General features: G+C 44.0%; 1 pseudogene; it reads right to left on the bottom strand.

Annotated features, from left to right (window-relative positions):
* Positions 1 to 10,745: 10,745 nt before the first annotated feature.
* Positions 10,746 to 11,228, bottom strand: LOC126949288 (60S ribosomal protein L29-like; annotated as a pseudogene).
* Positions 11,229 to 12,982: the final 1,754 nt, after the last annotated feature.

The following is a 12,982-nucleotide window of genomic DNA, read 5'->3' as shown; positions in this document are numbered from 1 at the left end:
TTCTCTCTGGCTGCCCTTAACATTTTTTCCTTCATTTCAACCTTCGTGAATTTGACAACTATGTGGTTGCTCTTCTCGAGGAGTATCTTTGTGGTGTTCTCTGTATTTCCTGAATTTGAATGTTGGCCTGCCTTGCTAGGTTGGGGAAATTCTCCTGGATAATATCCTGAAGAGTGTTTTCCAACTTGGTTCCATTTTCCCCCTCACTTTCAGGTACACCAATCAAACATAGATTTGGTCTTTTCACATAGTCCATATTTCTTAGAGGCTTTGTTTGTTTCTTTTCATTCTTTGAAAATATTGTAGTATTAAATAATGATAATTACCTTTATTATAACAAGCAAATCTTGTCTTCTTGCTTTATTTCATTAAGTTCGTCTTCAATCTGTGATATCCTTTCTTCTGCTTGATTGATTAGGCTACTGATACTTGTGTATGCTTCATGAAGTTCTGGTGCTCTGTTTTTTAGCTGTATCAGGTCATTCATGTTCTTCTATAAACTAGTCATTCTAGTGAGCAATTTATCTAACCTTTTTTCAAGGATTTTAGCTTCCTTGCATTGGATTACAACATGCTCGTTTAGCTCAGAGGAGTTTGTTATTACCCACCTTCTAAAGCCTGCTTCTGTCAATTCATCAAACCCATTCTCTGTCCAGATCTGTTCCCTTTCTGGCAAGGAGTTGTGATCCTTTGGAGGAGAATAGACATTTTGGTTTTTGGAATTTTCAGCCTTTTTGTGCTGGTTTCTCCCCATCTTCATGGATTTATCTACCTTCAGTCTTGGATGTTGGTGACCTTCGGATGGGGTCTCTGAGTGAACGTCCGTTTTGTTGATGTTGATGCTATTCCTTTCTGTTTGTTAGTTTTCCTTCTAACAGTCACGACGCTCTGCTGCAGGTCTGCCGGAGTTTGCTGGAGGTCCACAACGGACCCTGTTTGCCTGGGTATCACCAGCAGAGGCTGCAGAACAGCAGATTGTTGGCCGTTCCTTCCTCTGGAACTTTCGTCCCAGAGGGGCACCCACCAGATGCCAGCCAGAGCTCTCCTGTATGAGGTGTCTGTCGGCCCCTACTGGGAGGTGTCTCCTAGTCAGGATCCACAGGGGTCAGGGATCCACTTGAGGAGGCAGTATGACTTTTATCAGAGCTCGAACGCTGTGCTGGGAGGTCCACTGCTTTCTTCAGAGCCATCAGGCAGGGATGTTTGAGTCTGCTGAAGCTGCATCCCCAGATGCCCCTTCCCTCAGGTGCTCGGTCCCAGGGAGATGGGGGTTTTATCCGTGAGTCCCTCACTGGGGCTTTTGTTCAGAGATACACTGCCCAGAGACGAGAAATCTAGAGAGACAGTCTGGCCACAGCGGCCTTGCTGAGCTGCGGAAGGCTCCACCCAGTTCGAACTTCCTGGCAGCTTTGTTTACACTGTGAGGGTAAAACCACCTACTCAAGCTTCAGCTATGGCAGATGCCCCTCCCCCCACGAAGGGTCCCAGGTCAACTTCAGACTGCGGCGCTGGCTGTGAGAATTTCAAGCCAGTGGATCTTAGCTTGCTGGGCTCCGTAGGGGTGGGACCCGCCCAGCCAGACCGCTTGGCTCTCTGGCTTCAGCCCCCTTTCCAGTGTAGTGAACGGTTCTGTCTCACTGGCATTCCAGGTGCCACTGGGTTATGAAAAAACGACTCCTGTAGCTAGCTCGGTGTCTGCCCAAACAGTCACCCAGTTTTGTGCTTGAAACCCAGGGCCCTGGTGGCCTGGGCAACTGGAGGGAATCTCCCTGTCTGTGGGTTGCAGAGACCATCAGGAAAGCACAGTATCTGGGCCAGAGTGCTCTGTTGGTCATGGCACAGTCCCTGATGGCTACCCTTGGCTAGGGGAGGGAAATCCCCTGACCCCTGGTGCTTCCCGGGTGAGGCGACACCCCACCCTGCTTTGGCTTACCCTTCGTGGGCTGCACCTACTATCCAACCAGTCCCATGAGATGAACTGGGTACCTCAGTTGGAAATGAAGAAATCACCTGCCCTCTGCATGATCTCACTGGGATCTGCAGACCGGAGCTATTCCTATTCGGCCATCTTACCAGCACCAATTTTTTTGCATTTTTAGTAGAGACGAGGTTTCGCCATGTTGGCCAGGCTGGTCTTGAACCCCTGACCTCAGGTGATCCGCCCACCTCTGCCTCCCAAAGTGCTGGGATTACAGGCATGAGTCACTGTGCCCAGCCTATCATAGCATTTTTAATATCATACTATAGTATTAAATAATGATAATTACCATTATTATAAAAACAAACATCTATGCACTATTTGCTGGACACTGTGTCAAGCACTTTAAATGCATCATAATTTCTGGCATATTAATTTATTAATCATATTAAGTCTTCAAGTTCCTTAACCTCAGGGTATGGGAGGTAAGAGAGCAATAAGGTTCATAGATTTTCTTTTTCTTTCTTTCTAGTTATTTATTTATTTTTGAGACGGAGTTTCACTCTTGTCGCCTAGGCTGGAGTGCAATGGCACGATCTCAGCTCACTGCAACCTCCACCTCCCGGGTTCAAGCAATTCTCCTGCCTCAGCCTCCCGAGTAGCTGGGATTACAGGCATGTGCCACCACGCTCAGTTAATTTTGCATTTTTAGTAGATACGGGGTTTCTCCATGTTGGTCAGGCTGGTCTCGAACTCCTGTCCTCAAGTGATCCATCCGCTTTGGCTTCCCAAAGTGCTAGGATTACAGGTGTGAGCCACTGTGCCTGGCCCTCCATATTTTCTCATGAGAATTCAAAAGTGATTCAAATGGCTCCTCCACTATGTGATGTATCGTTTTTCCTCTGGTTGCTTTCAAAATTCTCCCTTTAGTTTTCAGCAGTTTGACTATGATAGGCCTATATGTGTCTTTATTTACATGTATGAGGCCTGGGGTTCACTGAACTTGAGTTTATAATGTATGTCTTTCAACACATTGGGGAACGTTTAAGCCGTTTGTTCTTTAGAAAATTTTTTTCTGGTCTCATTCCCTCTTCTACTTCTGGAATTCAATGACATGTATGCAGGTATTTTTATATTGTACTACAGGTCCCTGAGACCCTATTCAATTTTTTCAATTTTTTTTGTTGTTGTTATCAGACTGGACAATTTGTATGGCTACAGAAATTCTCTCTCTCTGTCTTTTTTAAAAAATCAAGTCTGTCCAGTGAATTTTTAATTTAAAACATTGCATTTGTCAGTTCTAAATTTCCATTGGTTCTTTTTTATATAGTTTCTATTTGTTGTTTGAGATTTCCTGCCTTTCATTCATTAAAGTACATTTTCCTTTACTTTGTTGAGGTGAGTTGTAATACGTGCTTGAGAGTTCTTATCTGCTGCTTGGGTGGGTCCCAGTTCATTGTTTTTTCTCTTAACCCTGGATCATATTCTCTGGCTCTGTACTGTTTTTTTCCTCTTAACTTTGGATCATATTTTCTGGCTCCGTGCATGGTATGTGATTTTGGAGTATATTTAGGCATTATAAATTTGATGTTCTGGAGATTCTGCATCTTATTATGTTCTTGATGTTTTGTTTTAGCAAGCACTTAACTTAGCTGAGCTCAAACTGCAAAACTCTATCCTTTGGACAGCAACTCACCTCTCGGGTCATTTTCCCTTTGAGCATGCCTTATGTGAGTGTGGTTCAGGAATCTGCCCAAATCTTGATCAGAGTTTAGACACAGGATCCAGGTCTTTCTCACTCTGGCTCATTTCTTTCTAGTATCCTCCCACTCCCTGCTTTCTAGCATGCCGTAGTAGAGTTTTAGCTATCCCCGTAGTACCAACCTCAGCCTGTGCTCAGGCTACAAAACTACAAAAATAGGAAACTCATCCCTTGCCATTTCACTTATCCAAGATTTGACTCCCCCCGGATTCTGTCTGCTTCTATTTACTCTTTAGTGCCTTCGGGCTTTTTGTTTTTGTTTGTTTCTTTGTTTATTTCATACAGAGTTATCTATTATCTGTAGGAAACCAGGACCTGGTAGATGCTTATTTGTCCATACCAAAAGCTAAAATTGCTGGTACTTTTTTTCTGTTGCTTTTACTTTTGCTGTTCATTGTGTTAAATGTTGGGAGGAGAGACATTATATCATCTAGAGTCATTTTGCCATCTTTGTCCAGAAGTTTTCTTGTGCAAATGGTTTATTCTTCTAGAGCCTCAGCTTTATAATCTATAAAATAAGCGAAATAGTTCTTTGTGGAGTCGTTAAAAGGTTTAGAGGAGATATCGCGGGTAAAATGTTTTAGCCCAGAGCTTGGAAGTTAATAAGATTATTACCATTATCTTCAGTGTCAGTATCTCATCCCTAACATGGTGCAGCGTATGTAGTAAGAGATAAGTAATGATTGTTGGATAAATGAATTAGATACATGAAACTAGAGAAGGAAGAGAATGGATACAAGAAATAGTGAAACTAACTACAGGAAACTGAGAAACTGCTTTAAGGCTGGCATTTCCTCACTGGAGCTGGGCACGTAACAGACACACAGGCCTGTGGCCAGGTAGCTCTTCCCTCTGGCCAGGCTCTGTTACACAACGTGTTCTCTTTAATTTGTGCGGTGATTCATGACACAAGCTGCAGCATGAGGCCAGTCCTGCAGAGCTGGGGGAAGAGTCTCCACATCCCCACTTTGTACACTTTCCAGAAGGCACTGAGGAATTTTGGGGGGATTCTGGAGCCTGCGTGGAACTCCCTTGATTCATGAGCGTTGGAGGAAATGTCTGAAAGCTGCATTTGGGTGGGGCAGTAGCAGAGACAGAATGGATAGGTTTGGGGATGGAGGAGGCCTTCATTCTCCAAGCGTGACAAGCTTGTAACACCCGGACTTCAGGGAGGAACTATTACACACCCCAGAGGGCCGAAATGCCAACCCTCAGCAGGCGGTTGCATGCTCCAAAACCATAATGGTATTTACCAGGGTGAAGGGGGCCAGCATTTAGGCACTACCAGTGACTGTGCTTCTATTCACAGCACCTGCCAGGGCTACTCCAAGAGGACGGTAACGTGAGCAAGCTCCTTGCGCCTGGGTGTCTTCTTTGCTGGATAAAGATACAAAAAGACTTTTGAAAATATTATTAAGTAACATGTTTAAAATGGTAAATTTTATGTTATGCTGGATAAAGATACAAAAAGACTTTCGAAAATATTATTAAGTAACATGTTTAAAATGGTAAATTTTATGTTACGTCTGTCTTGCCACAATGACAAACAAACAATATTGGTAAAATAACACATGCTCATTATAGACAATTTGGAAAATTAAGAAAGATTTAAAGAAGAAACAAAGTTATTTATATTCTTTCTAATATTTTGACATATGTATTTCTTTTCTTCTTTTCTGTATCTGAGTGGACTTTTTTTTTAGTTAACTCAATTAAGTAATTAATTTTACTTAAAAAATCCTATAATGTGGGATTTTTTGGGGGTAATTTAGCATTATAATCTCAGCATATTTGTCATTAAGTATTGTTTGAATATCTTTTAATGGATTCAAAGAAATTCATTTATGGATTCATCAAATTGTACTTAATGTTCTCAGTGGTTATCTAGGCAGTTCTTAATATTTTGCTAAAAAAAAGACACTTTAATAAACATCTTTAAACATGAGTCTTTGTGTAAACGACCTTCTGAAAGTAGAACTTTTTTCTTCTCTTCTTTCATCCTGCTTAGATCCTGCATCTCCTTAAATGCCAGGCTCAGAGTTGGCCTCTGCTAAAAAAAAACCTACCCTGAGATTTTCAGTCTGCAAGAATCCCTGCCTTCTCTGACTCCAATTCATTCATTTCTTTCCTCAAACATTATTTTATGACATATCAAATTTGTATATGTTTTATCAAATATTAATTTCTTCTCTAATGTGATTGCTTAGTACAATGATTATGGCTAAGCCTATTGAGTACTTACTCTATGTTGGCCCTTTTTAAAGCACTTTACATGGATTATATCATTTCATTTTTGTAATACTATCCATGCTTTACCTATGGGAAAACTGAAGCATGGAGAGGGTAAATAATTTATCAAAGATTGCTCAGCTGTTCCTTGGGTGAGCTGGGATTTAACACCGCTACTGTGGCCCTGAGTCCATTAATTGTACTAACATTTATGAATACTGCCTCAGCTGGACTATTCTAGGGAGTAAAGTAGACAGAGCAAATACACTTCTGTCCTCTGGAATGAATTCACAGCCTGAGCTGCCCTACTGAGTCTGGATCGTAAAGGGTCTTGAGCGGTTTCCTGATGACGGTCTGTGGGTAAATCTTACTCTCTTCCATGCTGTGTACTCCTGCAGGGCTGGGATATTGTCCCCTTCTGCCTTCCACTCCCATAAAGCACACACTTAGTACCCAAGGGCTACTCATAAGGCCCTCAAACTGATGGCTGGGAGGTAGCAGAAAGAGATCTGAGCGCCTGGAGAGCAGGGTTTGCTTCTGTCACTGTGAAACACAGGTGAAGTTTCTCTACCAGTCTGGTGTCTGTTTCTTCATAAGGGAAATGAGATCATCTTTGATGTTCTGAGAGAGTGGTAAGATCTTCCAATAATACCTTAGGTTTTTCTCACGTTGGAAAGAGGAAACTCTAACATAAGACCCTCCTGTGGCCCTGAGCTCTTTGATCTGGCCCATGGCCTGTAATTTCTGGGTTAAACATGAGAAAGCTGTCTCCACACTGCTCCTTTTTCAGTATGCAAAGATGTGAACTGAAATCTTTTAGAGGCTAAAAAGCAGTGCTAACTTTCTCACTGCTACATGTAATCACAGTTACAATGTGTGTGTGTGTGTGTGTGTGTGTGTGTGTGTGTGTGTGTGTGTGTGTTTTGAGACAGAGTCTCGCTCTCTTGCCCAGGCTGGAGTGCAGTGGTGCGATCTCAGCTCACTGTTACCTCCAACTCCCAGATTCGAGCAATTCTCCTGCCTCAGCCTCCTGAGTAGCTGGGACTACAGATGCCTGCCACCACACCCTGCTAATTTTTGTATATTTAGTAGAGATGGGGTTTCACCATGTTGGCCAGGCTGGTCTTGAACTCCTGACTTCAAGTGATCCACTTGCCTCAGCCTCCCAAAGTTCTGGGATTACAGGTGTGAGCCACTGATCCCAGGCAAGTGTTTTGTTTTGAATGAGATTAAAGGAAGAAAGAGGAACAAAAAAGAAAGAGGAAGAAGAGGAGAAAGAGGCTTCCTATGCCAGGCCATAGGCATCTGGCTTTTCTGCATTGGTCCTAAGGTTAAAAAAAAATTAGTTGTTCACCTCCTTCTGACTGGTTTTACATCGATTAATTATAATACCTTTCTCCTTCTGTGTATGTAGTTGATACACAGCCTGCCACTGCACGCACCAGCGTTATTGCTGATCCTTGCTGTGATCCTTCGAGAAATGAAGTACTTCCATTTCACAGGTTTGGAGAGCTAAGGGTCTTTTAAAAAGCTATCTGGCTGATTAAAAGCAAGACAGGAAGCAAACTCCACTCTTTTCGGCCCCAAAGAACTCCTGAGGCACCACCGCAGCACTGAGTTAGCTGCAGTCTCATTAGTTACCTAAAGAATGAACTGTTAGCAGCTGATGGAGAGGCACACTGCAGAGACGTGGCCTTTTTGGAGTTTTTTTTTTTTTTTTTTTTTTTGGAAATGGAATCTCACTCTGTCTCCCAGGCTGGAGTGCAGTGGTGCAATCTTGGCTCACTGCAACCTCTGCCTCCCGCGTTCAAGCGATTCTCTTGCCTCAGCCTCCTGAGTAGCTTGGATTACAGGTGCGTGCCACCAGGCCTGGCTAATTTTTTTGTATTTTTAGTAGAGATGGGGTTTCACCATGTTGGCCAGGCTGGTCTTGAACTCCTGACCTCGTGATCCAACCGCCTCGACCTCCCAAAGTGCTGGGATAACAGATGTGAGCCACTGCACTTGGCCCGTTTTGGAGTTTTATTAAAGACTTTGGAGGGGATGAGAGATGGAAATGTCAACTAAGAGGAGCAAGCCTATTTCCTGGCCATGAATGGAGCTAGGAGAGAGACTTCCTTCCCTCCCGACCTCTGTGGTCCTAGGCCAAAATTTGGGGAATGGCTAAGTGAGGAGGGAAGGTTCCGATCTGATTTAATTTATGACTCTAAATCTGATAAAGAAAACTTTGTCCTTATATGTGGAGTTATTTATGTAAAACAAAGTGTGTTTCTATGAAACACCTAATGCCTATTTATCTGAAAGGGTTTTAAAAACCAAATTCCAGGCCAGGCGCGGTGGCTCACGCTTGTAATCCCAGCACTTTGGGAGGCCGAGGCAGGTGGATCACCTGAGGTTGGGAGTGCGAGACCAGCCTGATCAACATCGAGAAAACCCAGCTCTACTAAAAATACAAAATTATCCGGGTGCGGTGCACGTGCCTGTAATCCCAGCTACCAAGGAGGCTGAGGCAGGAGAATTGCTTGAACCCGGGAGGCGGAGTTTGTGGTGAGCTGAGATCATACCAAAGCAGTCTAGCCTGGGCAACAAGAGGGAAACTCTGTCTCAAAAATAAATAAATAAATAAATAAATTACATTGAATAAAAAATAAAAACCAAATTCCATTTAGTTATACATCAAGTACATGAGAAAACAAAAGGTACAGTCCCAGGAATTTCTGCATGTGTCTACTTCAGAGAAGGAAGAGATTAATGTGGATTCCAGGCTTCCAGGAGGAGCTTAGGATTGAACCAGACCTTAGAGGATGGCTTGAAGGCGGAGAGAGATGAAGGAGGCTTTTCAGAGCAATGAAGAAGCAAGTCCTAGTGGAAGAGACAGTGAGGAGACAGTCAGGTCATCCTCCCCTCACTTTGCCTCCAACGAAGAACGGATGAGCCTATTGGTTAAAGAGTGGCTCTGAAGTCGTACACATCCTAGTTCAATTTCCAGCTTTGGCAATTACAAGCCTTTGGCCAGTTATTCAAACCTGCTAAGCCTTAGTAATCTCGTTTCCAAATGCGGTTAATGACGCACACCTCCCAAGGTCTTTATGAGGATTAAATATCATAACCATTTCAGCTCCTGCTTCAGTAATTTGAGGAAGTCATTATTATCTCTTAGATCATTCTGGAATATCCAGATCCTAATCTCAACCACGCTCTATTTCACCTCAGTAACCAATGGAAATTACAATTTCTTCTAGCTAGTGAGATCTTTGAAGCAGTAAAACTACCCCGACTCTATGTCAGAAACACTGGGGTGAAGGAAATGTGTTATCATAAGTCCAGATTCACACAAAGCCATCTCAAATGAGCGTCTTCTTTCTTCTCCCCAGCAACAACAGCAACATCCCACCAGACTTCTGGCCATTCTCTATAACCTCCACTTATCACGTTACACATTTTTCTTGGCACTTTGAAAAGACAGGCTGAAAACCCAGGCTAATGATCCCCAAGCAGCATGAAAAGTCAGAAAATAATGAGCAGGTCCTGATTCCTCTCAGGAACCTCATTATGAAGGGCAAGCACTGAAATTTCTGCTTTTTCTCAAGTCTTTTGTTCTTTATACATTTTTCTGGGCTACTCTCTGGCCCTTTATTAGCCTTTACAACAGAGTCAGAAGATCTGGGCTCTAGTCCAGCTGCTACCACTTATTAGCTGGTGATCTTTGGTAAGTTATTATGCTTTCTAGAACTCAGTTGATTTATCAGTAAAATAAGAATCAATTGAAAAATGTATAGGAATGCACCTTGCAAGTCCTCTAAATGTGTAATGCATATTAAAGTGAGTAGATGAATCAAGCAGGCACAGTGTACCCCTTTTACCTTAACCCAACCACCAGAGAAGTCCCAGATTCTGCAGTAAAATACTTCCTCAATAGTCCACTCTGAATGGATTTAAGACCTTTGCGTCTGTTCTGGGGAAGAAAATGTGTTTCCTAATAACAATCCTTCCTGTAAGTTTGAGAAAGGCCTCACAGAGGAACTTGGTTTGTAGAATTACAGCCCAGCTGGTGGGTTGGGACCCCAAGCAGATTGAATCCAACCCTTTGAATATAATCATATATATGGTTAACACACGTGCCTGTGCTTACGTTCCCCCAGACAGTCACGAACACACACAAATCTTCCACCTCAGTGGGCCTGAGCTGGAGTCCCTGCTTCCTGGATGAAGTTCTGGGGCCTTCACGTCATGGCCTTGTCTGAGCCTGTCTGGTTAGAGAAGTGCAGGCTCTTATTATAGACTGCCTGCTTGCTAATTGAACTGGACAGTTGAGTGCTTTATGATATCACCAAGTAAGACTGTAATGGAAAAGGCTGCACTGTTCAGGGGCTATTTCCTGCACTGAACCATTTCAGTGCTTCACAAATGCACATGTTATTGTCTGAACACTTAGACCTTAGCAGAGCTGGTTATAGGTTAATCCAAATCACCACCTCCTCCATCAGCTCCTGCCAGGAGGATGCTGAGGCTGTATGCTCAGGGATTTTTTTTTTTCCTCTTTTTTCTTTTCCTTCAAGAAACAGAATCAATATCCATGTGCACTCAGATTCCTAATAGGGAGCTGCCAAAGGTTTTACCTTGAGCCCTGTACAAAGAGGGACCAGAAAATTAATGTAGTTTCATAGGGAGGCGTTTAAACTTTAGGAAATAACATTTTTTTTTCCTGCCTCAGGTTTATTTGTACAAACAGCACAGGAGGACCCCAGCCCCATACCGATGGCAGCCGGTGGGCGGTGCAGGGGGAGGGGCTGGTTGCACCAGTCCTTCTGTCCTCACATTGGCACACAGAGATACCTACTCTGAAGCCTTTGTAGGGGCCTGGGCACCTTTGGGAGCCTGAGCTGGAACTGAAGCTGGAGCTGCAGCCTGGACCTTGGTTTGGTCCTTAACCTTGGCCTTTGGCCAGCATAGCCTGAGCCCCTTGGCAATGCAGGCACGAGCATGCTTCCCCAGCTTGGGGTGGGCAGTGTAGGCAAGTCCATCGAGCTTGTGGCTGAAGTCGCACACACTTCAGGGTGTACTTTGGGATCCTGGGCTTAGCTTCCTTGGGCTTTACAAGGCCTTGATAGCCTCGGCACGTGCACTCATGGCCTTGGCACTGTTGGCCTGCATCTTCTTCAGGCCCTTCTTGTGCTTCTTCGCAAAGCGCATGTTCCTCAGGAACTTGGGGTCCATCCCCTTAAGAGATTCGTATCTTTGTGATCGGGGTTTCTTGATACCATTTCTGTGCCATTTTCAGGACTGGTTGTGTGTGGTGTGGTTCTTGGACCTGGTCATGTCTGCACTTTAAGCCACGGCTCCTGAAGCACCTACAGTTAGAAGAGCAGGAAATATCTTAATGATAACAAATGTGGCTTTTTCCAAAGGTTATTGCACAGCTATTTGTGCTCAATTAACTACCGGTGATGATAATCATTGAGAATGTGGCTGAGGCTGCAGCCATGCAGCTACTGTCTAAAGCCCACAGTCCCTTGGCAAAGGGCAGCACCGCAGAGAGGGCTCCCTTGGTGATGGAGCACGAACATGTTCGGGCATGGTTGGTGGCCTTTTCCCCTTTAGAGGAATTTCTTTGTGAGAAGCTAGAAAGAGCCTTAGAGGTAACCCAGTTGACTTGTCTGTAAATCCTACAGCTCATCAGCATTGCCTGGGAAATTTGTTAACAATTATAGATACCCAGCATCTGACCCCAGAACCATTAAATCTTGGGGAGGAGAATGAGGATTTATACTATAAACAATTTCAGCAGGTGGCTCCAAAGTTCAGCCAGGCTTGAAAACAACTTTTGCCCAACTGCCCTTGTTTCATAAAGTAGTAAACTGAGAACAAGAAAGGGCAAGTGCCTTGGCTGAGGTCTGCAGGCTGGGTTGTGAGGGTTTAATGTGGAATGCCGGCCTGTTGACTCCTAAACTGGTGTGCTGTGTGTTATGTGGCCTCTCTCATCAAATATTGGCTCTCCTGGGGGAGAGATGTAGAAAACACATGTGAATAAAACGCAGTCAGTGATGGCGTAATCCTTTGAATTGAATGTTCAAGTCACCAGGACTCAGTGCTGGTCGTCACTTGCTGTAATTAGTCAAATATTTTGGTTAACAATTCAGCATCACTGGCTGAGTGCCGTGGCTCGTGCCTGTAATCCAGCACTTTGGGAGGCTGAGGCGGGCAGATCACCTGAGGTCAGGAGTTCAAGACCAGCCTGGCTAACATGGTGAAACCCCATCTCTACTAAAATACAAAAATTAGCTAGGTGTGGTGGCGGGTACCTGTAATCCCAGCAACTTGAGAGGTTGAGGCAAGAGAATCGCTTGAATCTCGGAGGTGGAGGTTGCAGTGAGCCAGGATCACACCACTGCACTCCAGCCTTAGTGACAGAGCGAGACTCTGTCTGAAAAAAAAAAAAAAAAGAATTCAGCTTCACTAGCTGGGTGCCATGGCCCATGCCTATAATCCCAGCATTTTGGGAGGGTGAAGTGGGCAAATGACTTGAGATCAGAAATTCGAGACCAGCCTGGGCAACATGATGAAACCCCATCTCTACAAAAAACACAAAAAATTAGCTCGTCATGATACAGGCGCCCGCCACCATGCCCAGCTAATTTTTCTGTATTTTTAGTAGAGACAAGGTTTCACTATGTTGGCCAGGCTGGTCTCGAACTCTTGACCTCATGATCTGCCTGCCTCTGCCTCCCAAAGTGCTGGGATTACAGGCGTGACCAAAAACAACCTTAATGTCCAGCTGCAGGATAATGGTTGAATAATTTATGATGCATTCACATATTGTTAATAGCTACTGCTTATTCTGTGCTTACTGTGCCAGATATTGCTTTAAGCACTTTTCTTGTTATTAATTCATTTGTTATTTATTTATTTATTTATTTTGAGACAGAGTCTCGCTCTGTTGCCCAGGCTGGAATGCAATGGCGCAATCTCAGCTCACTGCAACCTCCACCTCCCGGGTTCAAGCGATTCTCCCTGCCTCAGCCTCCTGAGTAGCTGGGATTATGGGTGCCCACCACCACGCCTGGCTAATTTTT

The sequence above is a fragment of the Macaca thibetana genome, chromosome 2, assembly GCF_024542745.1.
Source record: "Macaca thibetana thibetana isolate TM-01 chromosome 2, ASM2454274v1, whole genome shotgun sequence".
In the NCBI taxonomy this organism is placed as follows: Eukaryota; Metazoa; Chordata; class Mammalia; order Primates; family Cercopithecidae; genus Macaca; species Macaca thibetana.
This window is presented reverse-complemented; position numbering and strand designations above follow the sequence as displayed.